The sequence below is a fragment of the Solanum verrucosum genome, unplaced genomic scaffold (genome assembly GCF_900185275.1).
Source record: "Solanum verrucosum unplaced genomic scaffold, falcon-dt-bn FXZP01000050.1, whole genome shotgun sequence".
Lineage (NCBI taxonomy): Eukaryota > Viridiplantae > Streptophyta > Magnoliopsida > Solanales > Solanaceae > Solanum > Solanum verrucosum.
The window spans coordinates 1,114,724-1,130,176 of NW_026020020.1; the positions used below are offsets into that span (position 1 = coordinate 1,114,724).

Consider the following 15,453-nt stretch of genomic DNA (forward strand, 5'->3'; position numbering starts at 1 on the left):
ATTTTAATCAAATTAAAATGTACATACTCAAATTTACAATCAATATTATGCATAAATAAATAAATAAATAAATAAATTAATAAATTAAATATTAAAATAAATAAATAAGTCCTTCATATTTTCAATCCTACAAAAATTTTGGTGTTACCTTTATTCCTAATTTTGTAAAATAATGTATAAAATAATACTAAATAAACAAAAAAAAAATATTATATGAAAATAAAAAAATGAAATTCTTGAATGAAACTTAACCAAACTTACGAAATATGCTAATTAATTAATAAGGCATGTATTGTTAAATATGTATATATAGAAGGGATATTTTAGTGTTAAAAAAATAATTTCCTGCTTCCACTTGTGTTTTTAAGAAGTATAAATTTTTAGCTTCTTCCCCACCGCAGAAAAAACTGTTTCTGGTTCTATTTAAAAACAGTTTTAAGAATTTGTCAAACACTTTATTTTTTTTTAAAAGTCCTTTTTTTCTTAAAAAAAAATATTAAAATTAGCCTCACAACAACAATGTCAAACATGCTCTTATTCAAATCAAATAAGTGCTTAATTTAATATTATTGTAAACAAATAAATTTAATGGTCTAAGATTTGAACCTTTTAAATTTCAGACCTCCATTAAGTGCAAATAAATTAGACTTAAGAGAAACACTCTATAAAGTAAAATCTCTAGTGATTTAAGTTAGTGGTCTCTTACAATTGTAAATTAAAGAGTTTTTTTATCTCAGTGGAGTTGAGGATGGGGGTTGGGTAGGTGGTGTTGACATTGTACTTGTGATTGTTCTCCCGATATAAATTTCTTAAGTTAGTAATGATTTCTCGTCTTTTGTAATGATCTTTTCTCTTCTTTTTTTTAAAGAAGATTTCTTGTGATTAAAGTTAGTGGTCTCTAACAATTTATAAATATTTATAGAAAGAAAGTTAAAAATTTAACTATTGTACTTATAAGTAAGTTACATCCTTGACATATTATAAACGAGGCAGGATGCTAAAGTTTCTAGGGACATTAGACATACGTCCAACTAAGTACATGAGCTCCTCATGGAGTGATAAGATTGTTTTGACTAGCACGATCTGTGATATAAATCTATCTCATATTTTATTTGAATGATGATCACTTTTGCATTGTCAAAGTTCTTGTTGGGAAGTAGGAGAACATATAAAGTAATTTTGATAATTAATAAAGTCAACATGGTTCGATCACTACTTGTTGTCTTATGTGTACTCTATCAGGTGAACCAGGTTCTCACACGTGACTGCAGTCAACCTGTATAAATATGACAGATTGCAACAAAGAAGAAACAGTGCAGAAATAAAGGAGCGAAAAAGGAAATAAAGAAGGAACTGAAATACAAGAGCAAAGAAGGAAAAAAAGGAAAGAAACAAATAAGGAAAGAAATAAAGAAGGAAAAGAAGGAAAGAAACAAATAAGGAAAGAAATAAAGAAAGAAGAAAATAAAGAAGTAGCAATTCAAGTCAAATAAGGAAAGAAATAAAAAACCAACATGGGTTATGGTGCACGGTGTGAGTGTTTCACCCTTACCAGAGGTCTCAGGTTCGAGCCCTGGGTATGGAGAAAATCCTATTGGGAGCGCCACCCCCGAATGGGCCCTGCAGTGCGCGATTCGAATTTAGTCGGAGCTCCAATGTGGGCTCCGAACACCGGGTGAGAAATAATAAAGAAATAAAGAAGTAGCAATTCAAGTCAAATAAGGAAAGAAGTAAATATAGACAAGTTCAAGAAGGAAAAGGATTTGTTATTCCTTTCCTAGTAGAAGTAGACGAAGGCAAACCAAAGTCTATAAAAAGGTTCAAGCCAAAGAAGAAAAAGAGTCCTCTATGCATAAACACAAATTGAGAGAATTTTCCAGCAAAGCCAGAACAATACATATTGCATATTCATGGGTTCCATCATCTTGAGAGCAATAGTTATTGGAGCAAAACCGCAGGGCTTCGTCACAACAACATGAGGACCAGGTTCACGCTTTGTCACAACAATACGAGGACCAGGTTCACGAGGTGTGTTCGAGTCTGAACTATTGACTGTTGAAGTCTGATCAATTAAAGTCTAGGGTTATTAGTCTTTGTTGATTTGTTCTAGGTTTATTATTGAGTTGTAATAATTCCTAAATTGTGTAACAAGAAGTGGGATTGACTTCTTGGAGAGTAGAGTCTTGAGAGAATTGTAACACGAAGTGGGTTTGACTTCTTGGAGAGTAGAGTCTTGATTGAATTGTAACAAGAAGTGGGTTTGACTTCTTGGGGTAGAATTAAGAGAGAGTTGTGAGAGAATTGTAACAAGAAGCGAGTTTGACTTCTTCGAGAGTTGAGTCTTCGATTATAGTTAATCGTTGGAGAGTTGAAGGTACTAGAGTTAGTTCCTTTTGAGTTGTAATCCTGAAAAGGACATGAATCTTGAAGTAAATAAGATTGTGGTGTGGTTTTTACGAGTCTGGAGCCAATAGAGCAATATTTTTCTTTCAAAAAACTAAAACAGCACATCAAAAAAAAATTAACCAAAAGGCCAAAATCGCTCCGTCAGGAGCGATTTTCTTCTGACAAAAGTTGATGTCGTCCGTTAAAAAAAAAAAAAAATCGCTGCCTTAGCAGCAATTTTCTCAAAAAATAATAATCTTTTTTTCTTCAAAATCACTGCTATATTTTGGTTAACAATAGGCATGAATAAGCATTTTTATATTATTAATAATTAACAATAGAATCATATAGGCATTTTTATATTATTAAAAATTAACACTAGGCATGAATAAGCATGAAAATAATAGCACTAGGCATAAAAAACGCTGCCCCTGCAGCGATGTGTAAGGAAAAAAAAATCGACACTGCAGCGATTTTTTAATAATAAAAAAAAAGTTTTTGTTGAATAAGCATGAAAATAATAGCACTAGGCATAAAAAACGCTGCCCCTGCAGCGATGTGTAAGGAAAAAAAAATCGACACGGCAGCGATTTTTAATTAAAAAAATTAAAAAAAAAGTTTTTGGACAGAGCAGCGATTTTTAATAAAAAAAAGTTTTTGGACAAAATCGCTGCCCGATTTTGAGTCATTGTGTCAGAGGGAAATCGCTTTGTCAGGAGCGATTTTGCCCTTTTGGTTTTAAAAAAATTGATGTGCCATTTTGGAATTTTTGATAATTTGTTTTGCCCTTTTGGCTCCGGACTCTATTTTTACCTTCCTTGAGGTAGGAAGGTTTCCATGATAAAATTTTTGTTTTATTGTGTTGCGTTTTGTTTGTCTCGACAAAAGTACAAGAACCTGGTTCTTGTATAGGGATAAAGTTTCTTCAATTCTCCTATGTTTAAAGTGAATTATCTCTACCAATTTATAGATCTCTAATTAATTTACTAAGTTATCAATAAAAATAAAAATATCTCTTAATTTAGTAAACATTTCTTGTGTTTTATATAAAATCATCTTTTTTGTTTTAATAACTCTTGCAATGTACAGATCTCTACCCTTCTTCTAAAGTCATAATTTTTTTTGCAGGAATCTAGCTCCAACAAAGCTATTGAGAGGCCTTCAGTAATTTTCAAGTAAAAGGAGTAAGTCATTATTCACGTCCATCATATATATCTTTTGCATCATTTTTTAATTATTTTTTTACTGTATGTATTATGTATTTCATTAATTTTTTATTTTCTCAATAAATGGAATTATATTCCTTCCACGATCATTATTCTATGAGCCTGGTTATACATTTATTTCTTATATTTTTTTCCCCTCTTGGTGAATAATAACTTACTACTTTGGTTGAAAAACACCTATGTTGTTGTGTTTTTGACTTTGGATTGGATGGTCTTCTATCAATCTGACTATCTATGGTAAAGATAAAGTTATTGCGGCGATGCTACTTATAGCTTGTTTGGCTTTGCTTCTAGGAGGTCGGAAGTGATTATTTTGATGAAAATATACTTGTTCCAGTTCTTTTTTTGAGGTATTTGGCTAAGCTTTTGAGAGAAAATAAGTGTTTTTGATGGGTAATAGAAGGTGTTTTGAAGCCAGAAATGTAGTTTTTTTCCTAAGACACTTCCGAGAAAAAATACACTTAAAAACACTTTTTAAAAGTTGCTCAAAAATGTTTTTTTTTTAAATACATTGACCAAACACAAACTATTTCTCCCCAAATATACATTTTTCAAACTACGCTGATTTTCAAAGTCTATTATAAAATGAAAGTACTAATACTATATTTACCTTTTTTTTCAAAGGAGATTGGAAGGTGGATCTCTTATCAAACAGTGAGAGAGACAAAATTCACTAGCTGAAACTATTTCTCATCGACTTTATATCAAATCACTAGCTGGAACCATTTTTCATTGGCTTTATAGCACTCGCCAGTAATGACCTCGGCATCATAAACACTTGCCGAAAAAGACACGGCATCATAACCATCACAAGTCTAATCATGGATTTCAACAATCAAAGCACACAAGAAATATCACACCACATGGAAGAGACAATAACTCATGCAATTCAAGTCCACATTCATGCTATCACACATTTCATCAATCAATCAATAAGGGTCACAACACGGCAATTCATTTTATCATTTTCATCACATAGCCTTTTCAATTTAAATCAATTTTCATTCATCAAGATTTAACAAGTGGGCAATTAACCCTTCACCTCATTCTCATTATTCCCAACACACAAACAACGAAGAGAATACACATTGAATTCTACTAGTACACAAAGTTTAGAAGATCATTTATCGTAAATCAATCAATAATCACTCCATGAGTATTTCTCTTCTGAATCACTTTCAAAGTCATACACTCTATATCAATCAAGTATTCACAATCACATTCCGGAAACATCAATACCCACAATAATTGCTTAGAAAAAAAAGGTCAATCAACTCAAAATTCAATTTCAAAAAAAGGTTCGAATCCAAAATTTAATACTTGAAAATGTTACTCAAGGCCTTAGGAACTCACTGGTGAATATCATTTCGAAAAAAGGACTTAAAATTAGTTCACAATCTCCATTTTAGTTAAGAACTTGAGTTCTTGAAAATTTTTGTCATTTACCATTCAAAATCCCAATTCTGATGTTAGAATTCATAAATAATCAAAGGGAAATGAAATTTGAGAGTTAAGAATCGTTACCCGACTGATTTTTAAAAAATGCTTTTGAAAGTCAAATTACGAAAAAGGGAAAGTATCAATGTATATCTAATATTAATATTATTTTATAGAGAGAAACTATTTTAAATATCTATTTAAAAAAATTTAATCAAATTAAAATGTACATACTCAAATTTTCAATCAATATTATGCATAAATTAATAATAAAATATGAAAATAAATAAATAAGTCCTACATATTTTCAAGCCTACAAAAATTTTGGTGTTACCTTTATTCCTAATTTTGTAAAATAATATATAAAATAATAAACATAAAAAAGTTATTATATGAAAATAAAAAATGAAATTCTTGAATGAAATTTAAACAAACTTATGATAATGCTAATTAATTAATAAGGCATGTATTGTTAAATATGTATATATAGAAGAGATATTTTAGTTTTCAAAAAATAATTTTCTGCTTCTACTTGTGTTTTTAAGAAGTAAATTTTTTTAGCTTCTTTTCAACCGCAGAAAAACTACTTTTGCTTCTATTTAAAAGCAGTTGTAAGGATTTGTCAAATACTTTATTTTTAAAAAAACGTCCTTTTTTTCTAAAAAGAAAATAATAAAATTTAGCCTCACAACAACAATGTCAAACATGCTCTTATTCAAATCAAATAAGTGCTTAAATCTTATTGTAAACAAATAAATTTAATGATCTAAGATTTGAACCTTTTAGATTTTAGACCTCCATTAAGTGTAAATAAATGAGGTGTAAGACAAACACTCTAGAAAGTAAAATCCACATAATCACTTGTACCAAATCTTATCAAGGATTAATAGTAAATTAAAGAGTGTCTTTATCTCAATGGAGTTGAGGGTGGGGGTTGGGTAAGTGGTGTTGACTTTGTACTTGTGATTATTCTTCCGGTATAAATCTCTTAAGTTAGTAATGATCTCTCGTGTTTTGTAATGATCTTTTCTCTTTTGTTTAAAGAAGATCTCTTGTGATTAAAGTTAGCGTCTCTTACAATTTATAAATATTTATAGAAGAAAAGTAAAAAATTTAACTATCGTACTTATAAGTAAGTTACATATTGTACTTGACTTATTGGTTTGGATTAGTTTTAAGCTAGAAGGGGTAGCTTAGGATCACGTTTGAACCCCAACCTCAAACACCAAAAGAGGACGGGGAACCAACACACCATTAGATTATTTTTGTCCCGTAGTGTGATTTTGTTATATATATATAATTCAACAAAGTGGTGTCGCTTGACACCTCTTTGCTCAACGTGGATCCGCTCGTGCGTGGATGGAGTCTTGGTGCTAAACTTGATGAGCCTTTAACTAAGTACATGAGCTCCTCATGGTGTGATAAGATTGTTATGACTAGCAATTTATAGATCTTTTAGTTTACTAAGTTATTAAAAAAAAATCTCTTAGTTTAGTAAACATTTCTTGTGTTTTATATAAAATCATCTAGCAATGTATAAATCTCTCCCTTCTTCTAAAGCCAATAAATGGAATCCTTCCATGATCATTATTCTATGAACCTGATTATGCATTTATTTTTTATATATTTTTCCCCTCTCGATGAAAATTAGCTTACTGCTTTGGTTGAAAAACACCTATATTGTTGTGTTTTTGGGTTTGGGTTGAATGATCTTTTATCAATCTGGTAAAGATAAATTTATTGTGGCGATGCTACTTATAGCTTGTTTGGCCTTGCTTCTAGGAGGTTGAAAGTGCTTATTTTTATCAAAATTGCTTGATCCTTTTTTGTTTGAGGTGTTTGGTTAAGCTTTTGAGAGAAAATAAGTATTTTTGAGGGATAATAGAAGTTGTTTTGAAGCCAAAAATGTAGTTTTTCCCTAAGACACTTCTGAGAAAAAATACACTTAAAAACAATTTTAAAAAGTTACTCAAAAGCGTTTTTTTTTAATTCATTCACCAAACTCAAACTATTTCTCACCAAAAAGGAAACATTTTTCAAACTATGCTGATTTTCAAAGTTTGTCTGGTCTATTATAACACGAAAGTACTAATACTATATTTATCCTTTTTCAGAGGAGATTGGAAGGTGGATCTCTTATCAAACAGTGAGAGAGACAAAAAGAGATGCATCTTCATGGCTTTGAATTTATAGATGTATATATCTTGGCGTGTTGACTCTTATGTCCTAAGAAGTATGATTATTCATTTGTCTATATTTTAGGATCAAATTGCAAGCTGATTTTGCTTGATATATATTGATCAACTGAATTAACGGTTGTTTTTCAAGTTTCCTAGTGAATTAAACGTTGATCTTATTGTGGCGATGATACATGCCTTGATGTTGCTTGATTTAACCACGCGAAGAGAGATGCGTAGACACCTCACTGAGGAGGTGTGAGAGATTTGGATACAACGGATATGAAGAGGGGTAGAGGTAAGCCGAAAAAGTGTTGGGAAAAGGTGATTAGACAACATATGACGCAATTTTAGTATACTGAGGACATGATCTTAGATAGGATGGTATGCAGGTTGCAGATTAGGACATAACGTTGGTAGGCATTTGAGTTTTGTCTCGCTTTTGGTGGAATTAGGTTTTCGTGGTAGTGTGGTAACACCATATCTATCGCAGTATTATTCTAGCCATGTAGTTTCTTGTTGTTGATATTTGTTACCATATGTTGTCTATTGTATTTCCTATAGGATAGAACATTTGAGGTATTTGAGTTTTTATAAATGTTCTATACTGCGTTTCTTATTAATTGACATGTTTTTTTCACTGTCGTATTTCTTTTCGTAATTACTTTGTTTTGTTGCACTTGAGTTGATGATTTTCCGAAAAATAAAAAATAACCTCTCTACTCTATGGGATAGGGATAAGTTCTGTAGATATTTTGTCACGCCCCGAGCCTACACCCTGGGCGGGACTGGCACTCGGAGACCATCGCTGGCCACAAGCGAACCCTTGGCCTGGCTTTCTTAACTCAGCGGAAACTTAACTCAACAGCATAACTCAATGCAATGCAAGGTTAAAAACAACCCAACTGATAAAATCTGGCCAAAACGGCAACTCGAGTCTCAAAATAGAATATTTACATATATACATAGATGAAAACTCAAAACTAACTGGTTGATTGCCTATGAAGCCTCTAAAATACTGAGATGGATGTTGGGACAGACCCAGAACATCCTAAACAAACAAAACTAAGAAAACCAAAATGACTGAGTCCTCTGGAATGCAAAGAGGCTCACCACTGACTCTGGAGTGCTCAACTGGACCAACGGCGTGCTGGATGCTGATCCTGGGTACCTGCGTCTGCATCATAATAAGATGCAGGCCAACTGGCATCAGTACATGGAATGTACGAGTATGCGAGCTGGACCGCTAAACAACAACTTAAGCTTGAAATGAGTACAAAGGAACTCTTACCTTGGCTCTGTTCAACTCATGAATAACTGAACTCAAAATATAAAGCAATAAGACACATGCAATATATAAAGCTTGTAAAACTATTAAAACATGACGTAAAAATCATATTTATAATATCATAAAAATACCATGCTTCCTTTCTAAGTCTACTTGTGCAATGCATGAATAAAGTCCCATACCCCCATCCAGACTAAGCAGAACTTCTCGAGGAACCAAGCTCTTTTTACTGCTGTGGGAGTTTCTCAAACTGACAACCACCACTATGAAACTAAGTGGTGATACAACGTTTTATCTCACGTTGCCCAAGGACCATCCTATACCTTGCCGTGATATAGGAAGCTAACTTTACCAAGTGGATCCACTAGCTTAATCTTACGTGATCATCTAAAAAGTATGATCCAAGAAATCCCATGTTTGGCTGCATGGCTCTTATGGAGAGTTGAGTTAATATGAACTCGTGTCCCCAATTTGGTGCTCAAGACTACTCCCAAAAATACTTTAGCTCATAAGTGTTTTAAACACATCTTTCTTTATTTGAGATAATTACTCAAAACTACCCTCTTAAAAGAGGTAATTGCTTTTGAAAACTCTTTCTAAAAAGAACATCTCAAAACCATATTTTTAATATGATCATTGACGACTCAGGATATTCATACTGCTTAAACATTGATGGTATATTTAGAGACCATACAGTTTAAACATTGATGACATACTCGATTTGTCATACTAATCATGTTTTTAGAAACTCTTTTGCAAAACTCATCTTTTCTCAAAAAGAGATAGTACTCAAACTACTCAAAACTCTTTTGGAAATTTCAGTTTCCTCTCATCTTAAATGTGAAAACATTTATAAACTTCTTTGGGAATACTTAGTTCCCTAATAACTTTTGAGAAATGAACTCAACTCTTTACTCTTGGCTTAACTCGAAACTCTTGACTTAACTGAAAACTCTTGACTTAACTGAAAACTCGATACCCTTTACTCGACTTGAAACTCTTTACTCAACTTGAAATCTACCTTTACTCAACTTGAAACTCTATGCTCTTTACTCAACTTGAAACTCTATACTTAACTTGGAACTTGAGCCTTAAAAAGAAGTTATAACGTTCAATGAAGACTCTTGGAGAACCTTAAAGACTTGCTTTGACTTACTTAACTTCTAAGCTTGACTTCAAACTTCACTTGACTTGGAAACTAACTTTCCTTGAATTGGAATTATGAATTCAAGGTGTTTGATCACATGTTATGGAGGGATTCTTGATGTTTAGACGTACTTTGGAGTGTCGGAAACAACTATGAAACATAGGTATAATACCTAGGAACATGCATGAGAAAGTGTGAAAAGAATGGGGGAACATGACGTCCTTGGCGCTCTGCAAGGCACGGAGCGCCAGCCCTTGAAGCTCAGAAAGGGGCTGCTGGCGCTCTGAGAGACGTGCCACGCCAGGGGTAAAACCTCAGAACCCCTGTTGGGGCGCGCTGGCTGGCGCGACGCCCCAACCTTTTTCCCCAAAAATCCGACTCTTCTCTTTCATTTTTTCCAACTCTAAACCTCCTAAACTTCAATGGATCCAGCCCCAAACATTTAGAATCATAAATCCCTCAACATACAAAAGATTTCAACCCAAAACACAACCGGAAACATGTCCCAAATCAACAAGAACTTCAACACAATCACAACCAACAACTTCAACAACATAACCAATCTTTTCTCAATAATAAAAATGAGTTTGGCATGTGGGGGAAAGAACCAACCAACACTATGAACTCACATACCTTAATAGGGATCACCCCCGAAGAAAACACGACGATCTTTAACGCAACCTAGCTTGATCTTCTCTTTCTCCTCTTCTTCTCCTCTTCACTCTTAAACCCTTACTTTCACTCTTTAAAATGAGAAAAATTGATCAAGATCAGTCCAACACACTCATATATATCCAAAAGAAAAGGCTAGGGAAGAGACCAAAATACCCTTACAAATTTCCGGATGGATTCCCTGCCAACTGCCCAACTTCCAAAGGACATAATTCACTCATACGAACTCGGAATCAATCAAACTTGGTGGCATTGGAAAGATCATTCCACGAGATTCGCAACCATAACTGGAACTATACCTAAATCATCCTGAGATAGGAGTTATGACTGTTCAAAGTTGGCCAAAACTCACTGTTTTCCCATACTTAACCAAATTTCCAGATTTTAATTCTTTCCAAAAATAATAAATTCCAATTCTAAGCCTCTTCATAGCTATTTCAAATTGTCGGATGTTACATATTCTACCTTCGTAGAAATACCACTTGTTAAATTGTATTGAATATGTTATTCACCTCAAGAAAATGAAGAACATCCTTTTAAATTAATGCAAAAAAAATAAATTTTTTTAGTACGCTTGTGTCTTTCAATGTCAATAACTAAAGCACATGGCCAAAAGATCTGTTAGGGTTGTATTTGTCCTAATATATCTTTTAGGCATATAATTATATGTTATATATATATACTCTCTAGAGCAATATAAATATTGACAATAATAGTTTTATATTCATAAAAGAGAATCACCAAAAATATCTATTACTACAAATAATGACATATTATGTATATGTAATATATGTATAATAAAGTTGTTATAAACATTTAAAAAAATTATTTCATTTTCTCTTTTCCATCAAATTGCATTAAATCGTTGTTTTGGATATATTTAAGTATTTACTATTATTTTACGTAAAATAATTGACTAAAGCTTTTTTTTATGTGACACACGTGTATAAAAGTCTCAAAACATTTAACGAATATAATACCTTGTATGAAAAAGGTCTAAATTTCTAAAAAAGACGATAATAAATAAGTTAGATGAAACCAAAATGATGTTGGTGTTGACAAATCTTTTGGATATAATATTGTTATTGAAGTAATGCAAGAAGGCTAAAATCTTGAACAAAAGAGTAACCGACCAAAATGGAAAGTTGCGATCGAAGAAGAATGAACTTCATTTGAGAAACATGAATTTTTTGGACATGTAGCGTTAACACTGAAAGCCAGTGGGGTACAAATGAATTTTTATAAGAAAAAATAACAAGAAAAATAAAGTCGTTTAATATAAAGCACCAGTGGTGGTACAATATTTTTCGGAAAAATCTAGTGTTTATTATATGGAGATATAATCTCTCGTAGTGAATACTATCACTCTAGGATATCTAATAAGTTTGGCGGCACATGAGAAACTTGATATGCGCTTTTTCTTTGTATTCTTCTTGAAAAACCTCGGAACTAGTGACGACAAATGGATGAATTGAATTGAATTTGAACGGATTAAATTGTAAGAGTAAACTTAGCAATATTTCATGCAAATAACACTCAAAGGCTCGGCCCAGTCTACACATATAAAAAATCTATCTCTAATTGTATATAAATTCTCTTTGAAAATTTAGTAACATAGTTTTGTTCCATTTCTTTGGATTGTGAAGAAAGGAATTTTATTAGGTCAAAAATTGAGATGGATTTGACGGCTGCTCAGACTCCTGGAGGTGCTTCCGGTGGAGCTATGGATTCCGGTGATTGGCGGACTCAACTACCGTCAGGTTCTCGTGAAAGGATTGTCAACAAGATGTAAACTTTTCAAATTTTTTGCAGATTGTTCTTGTGTTTTTGTTAAACATTTTGGATTTGGAATTTAGGATTTTTTTTTTTTTTTGTGTGTTTTTGATAATTGTAGTGTCCTGACCAACTTTTGTAGATCTAGACAAATTTCATGGGATATCTGACACAAGTGAAGAAATTACCTTTGTGTTTTTTTTGTCTCTACTGAAATTTGAACCCAAGAATGATTCTCGATTCGATTCACTTTATTGACTTTTAACCTGATCTTTTGTTGTATAGAACGAAGGAATTGAAGAGGCATATTCCATTCTCTGGCAAGACGTAGAATCGGAGCTTATGAAAATTGCAGTGAAGTTTGAGGAAAAGGTATATAATGCTGCTACAAGTCAGGCATATATACAGTCTAAACTCGTTATCTATTTATTTGAATGATGCAATTCAATTGACGTTATAACTTGCATTCGTTTTTCCAGTCATCTAGACATGTTGTATGCATTCTAACTTAAATTTATCTAATATTGCAGGAAGATTATCTGAGGAAAATAGCTATAAAGATGCTGACAATGGAGATCAAATCAAAGGATGATGTCGTAGAGGAGGTGGTGGTTAAAAAGGAGCAAAACAGTGACGTTGTTGGACACAGAGAATGTCAGAGTTGGGGAAAATGAGGTAATTTTATATTTTTTTCCTTTCTCGGAAGCCTTTTCTCTATTAAAATGGAAGAATTACCACTGATTTATTTGTTGTTAATGATCCAAATTGAAGTTTTGTAATTGCTAAGTTGACTAGCTAGCAGAAGAACACAAGGCTACGACATTTTGTAGTCACTAGTCAATAGCTTGAGAATTTATAAGACCTCATTTGTTTTTATTAAGATTAAGTTGTCTGAATCTGAATGATTAAGATGATGTTTCTAGCTCTGAACACTGGATGATTAAGATTATTTCTCAGCAACTCTGAATCTAGCATAATGATTAAGATTAAGAGAACGAGTTCTGGTGCTAAACTTGATGAGCGTTTAGCACAAGTTGAGGAACGATTAGAGAAAATTGAGGCTCATTCGGAAAAAGGTGGAGACATTGTTGGTTGATATTAACAAAAAATTGAACTATTTAGTGAAGATGTGTGATGCTAAAGTTTCTAGGGACATTAAATGTCAAACTAAGAATATGAGCTCCTCGTGGACTGATAATGGCCGATCAAAGAGGAAACATAGAGTAGCTGAGATGATTTGGCAGTCGTGCAAGCATCGGCAATTGGGAAGAGGTGTTATAGCACAGTAGTTCCTCCGGTTGCTTTGCATGATAATCGTGTTGAAAATGACCAAAGGAAGTTGGATGATGAAGAACAAAATATTTGATGATGATTTCTTATGTTCTTTTTTCCTAGACTCTCAAGAGATTGTTATGACAAGCAGTACAATCTGTAATATAAATCTATCTCTCATGTTCTATTTAAATGAATTATCCTATGTTTATAAAGTAAATTAACTCTTGCAATGTATAAATCTCTACCCTTCTTCTAAAGCTATAATTTTTTTGCAGGAATCTTAGCTCCAAAGAAGCTATTAGGACGCCTTCAATATTTTTCAATTAAAATGAATAAGTCATTATTTACATCCATCATATGTTTTTGACAAGTTTTTGGGAAGTCGATAGTGTTTATTTTTCTCAAAGTTGCTTGTTCCAAAAAAAAAAAATTGAGGTGTTTAATCAAACTTTTGGGAGAACATAAGTGTTGGTTTAGCATTTTAATATTACTATTTTAATATATTAATTTGCTTTACTTTGAGTTAAAAGAGTGTTAGTGGGCATTCTTACATTGCATCCGTTGGTGAGGCATATATGACATTACTCACCTATCAATGCACATAGGCATTATTGCCCATTATTTTTTGGTTACAAAAACGTTCCACTGAACGTTGGGTCAACACCTTGGGCAGTTTTGCATTTGCACGTTGGTGCATTTGTTGCCCACACAATTATTTCTCCAAATTATTCCTCCATTACACCTTGTAACCTATGTAACTCTTAAGACCATTATCTTCACTATTTACTACACCATTATCTACCTATTCATTGCTAAGAAGATTTCTTCTAGTATAAATAGTGGTGGTCTTCATTTGGTTTGGTACACACAACACATAAGAAAAATATAGAGTAAAAGAGTTAGTCAAAAAGAGAGGTCTTATTAGTTGAAGGGAGGTGTTCTTTTTTGTAAAGCTTTGGACTCAACTCTTGTCCAGAGTTGTTGATTTATACTTTGTGAAGGCTGTTGTATCCTAGAGGGGACAAGTCAAAAGGACTACTGCTGGACCGGTGAAAACATTTGCTGCAGTGGGCTTGAATCTCCTTAAAGAGAGCGAGCTATCCGCGCCTCAGCCTGAAGAGAATTATTTTCTTCATATTTATTTTCAATTGTAATATTGTATTTTTGTTATCTTGTAAGTTTTCACTAACAAAGTGTTTTTGAGGAGTAGCAGAAGTTGTTTTGAAGCCAGAAAGGTATTTCTTCCCTAAGACATTTTTAAGAAAAATACGCTTGGAATACTTTTTAAAAGTTGGTCAAACACTAATTGTTGCTCAAAAGTGTTTTTTTTAAAATTTATTGACCAAAAGTAAAACTAAATTTAAGAAGACAGTACTAATATTATATTTACCTTTTTCAGAGGAGATTGGATGGTGGAGCTCTTATCAAACAGTGAGAGAGATGAGAAGAGAACTATTTTCAGTCGCTTTGAATTTATAAATTTATATATCTTGGCTTGTTGATTCTGTCCTTGGAAGCTTTACTATTCATTTGTTTGTATTTTAGGATCAAAATTGCCTTTATGTTGCTTGAGATATGTTGATCAACTGAAGTAAATGTTGATTGTCAAGCTTCCTAGTGAAAGTAAAACATTTTTCTTGTTTTGACATCATGGAAGATGATATCAATAATTATTATCAGAAAAAAAAACCTTTACTTCAACATCAAATGATTTTTCACCACATATATATATATGTATGTTGTTGGATTTCACAGGGTATGTTATTGTTGTTGCATTATATATATGCATTGTTGTCGAGTTTAATATATGACTTGGGCATGTGAAGAGGAGATTGAAAAATTGAGGAGGTCTGTGAGGTCAGATACAGTGGATAGGAAGAAAGTTAGAGGAAGGCAGAAGAAGTATTGAAGAGAGATGATTAGACGGGATATGACACAATTTTAGTATACTGAGGATATGATCTTAGATAGAATGGTATGCAGGTCACGATATAGAATATAACATTGGTAGGTATTTGAGTTTTGTCTTGCTTTTGATGGGACTGTGGTAGCATCGTATTTGTCGTAGTATTA

General features: G+C 32.6%; 1 protein-coding gene and 1 pseudogene across 1 annotated transcript in view; one reads left to right on the plus strand and one right to left on the minus strand.

Annotated features, from left to right (window-relative positions):
* The window catches only part of LOC125821071 (tetraspanin-6), a 1,176,838-nt gene that overhangs the window by 629,650 nt on the left and 531,735 nt on the right, over positions 1–15,453 (minus strand). The window lies entirely within an intron of this gene.
* Positions 12,041–13,201, plus strand: LOC125821055 (mediator of RNA polymerase II transcription subunit 15a-like; annotated as a pseudogene).